Source organism: Penaeus monodon, chromosome 39 (genome assembly GCF_015228065.2).
Source record: "Penaeus monodon isolate SGIC_2016 chromosome 39, NSTDA_Pmon_1, whole genome shotgun sequence".
NCBI lineage: Eukaryota > Metazoa > Arthropoda > Malacostraca > Decapoda > Penaeidae > Penaeus > Penaeus monodon.
The window spans coordinates 2044297-2046796 of NC_051424.1; positions in this window are offsets into that span (position 1 = coordinate 2044297).

Sequence of the window (2500 nt, forward strand, 5' to 3'; positions counted from 1 at the left end):
TCGGTCATTAATATAAACTCGTATAAGGAACTACAAGAACTTCTCACTCCTTCTCGACAGGGAAGTTGCGGGATTTTGTTGTTGATCTAATTGAAATTCATTTTTTTTCCTTCGTGTTGTTGTTGTTGCTTTTTGCTGTTGTCGTTTTTTTTTTTTTGTTTTTGTTCTGTCGTTGCTACCACTAGTACTACCACTACTGTTGTTATAACTATTACTATAACTATTAATGCAGTTCTTGTCGCTGCTGGTTTTCCTATTATTGATTTTATTATCATTATTATCTGTCGTCATTATTATTATTGTTATTATTATTATTATTATTATTATTATTATTATTATTATTATTATTATTATTATTATTATTAATTTTATTATATTTATTTATTATTATTATTATTATCATCATTAATATTATCATTATCATTATTATAACCATTAATATTATTACCACTATTATCATTATCGCTTTATTATTATTATCCTTATTATTATTATTATTATTATTATCATTATTATCATTATTATTATTATTACTATTGTTATTATTATTATCATTATTATTATTTTATTATTATTATCATTATCATTATTATTATTATCATTGTTGTTATTATTATTATTATTATTGTTATTATCATTATCATTATTTTAAAAATACATACACCTTTTTTTTCACCTTTTATCCTCTTCCTAAAGCCCATTATGAATGTCATTACTATTTATCATCATCATCATTGAATTTTTTTTCCGCTTTTAGAAGAGAGGTGAACTTTTTCTTTCCTTGAAAAGGAAGGGAGGAAATTCTCAAATGAATGGCGAGTTAATTACCGTTAACTGTCGAGCGGAGTCCAGAGGCTTCCCTGACGCAGCGGTCCTCTGTCTGGGTGTGGGTGTGTTTGTTTGTGTCTTGTTTATGTGTCTTGTTTGTTCGTTTCTGCGATTCTTGTTTGTGTTTGTGTCTTGTTTATGTGTCTTGCTTGTTCGTTTGTGCGTGTTTTGTTTGTGAGTTTGTGCGTTTCTTGTTTGCGTGTGTGTGTTTGTGTCTTGTGTATGTGTTTGTGTCTTGTTTGTTCGCTTGTGCGTGAATTGTTTGTGTGTGTCTTGTTCGGTCAGTTGTTGAGCATTTGTGTTTGTTTATCTCTTTTGTTTGTTTGTGTGTGTGTGTGTGCTTTCTTTGCTCGTTTGTTTATGTTTGTGTGTGTGCGGTTTGTTTGTAAATTTATGTGTCGGTTGTTTGATAGTTTGTTTGTTTCTTTAATCGTTTGTTTGTGTGTGTGCCTTTGCTTGTTTGTTTGTGTAACTTACGTCTTTAGTCCGTTCGTGCCCATCGTTGGTGTGTGTGTGTGTTGGTAATTTGTCTATGTATGTATATGTGTCTTCATACTTGTTGATATAGTAACGTGCGTGTGTGTGTGTGTGTGTGTGTGTGTGTGTGTGTGTGTGTGTGTGTGTGTGTGTGTGTGTGTGTGTGTGTGTGTTTGCGTGTGGTGTGTGTGTGTGTGTGTGTGTGTGTGTGTGTTGTGTATGTGTGTGTGTATGTGTGCAATCGATTGCTTCTGTGCGTATACATGTAAATTCAATCGCCAAATATAGTACAGCAATTTGTAATTAATAAAAGTTAAGGGTTTGCAATTACAACCGCTAATTAAGAGCCTTTGAACTCGCCATCGGCTCGGAGATCACCCGTCTTTCGCAGACTAGGAACGTTGCAAATTTGTGAAGTATTTCGTATTCTGCAATTTTGCTCTTTTCGTATATATGATTATTATAAACCGTGATTTTATTGTGTGTTATTTTTTTATACCAAATGGACATTGAGATTTTTAAATATAAGAGCATTGTTAGTTTTTTATGTTAGGAAGTTTCATTTTATGATATTATGTATGTATGTTTTTTTTTTTCTTTCTTTTTTTGCCTATTTTAATCTCACCTATTCTTGATGTAATTTCCATTTTTCCAGACACACATACAAACAACACACACGCACACGAGCACGCGCGCGCTTCCTTTTCTTGGATGATATAATCCTATAAAAATCATTCGAGCTCTAAAGAAAAAAAGAATGTTTATAGTAGTAGCAATAACAATAATGGTAATGGTAATAATAACAATGATAATAGAAATAATAATGATAGTAGTAACAGGGACAGAAATAATAACAATAATTACAACAATAATAATAATGACAACAATGATAATAATAGTAATAATAATAATGGCAATAATAATAATGATATTGATAATAATATTTAGTAATAATAATAATGAAAATTATTATGTTAATAATAACAGTGATAATAATGGTATGATGATAATAATAATTATTATTATCATTATCATAATTATGATTATAACAATAATAATAATAGTGTATTAGATATAGTAATAATAGCAATAACAACAATCATAATAACAATAATAGCAACAAAAACAACAAAACAGTAAAACAACAATAATATTAACTGATATAGAGATAAATTACTTCACAGAGTTCTATCTA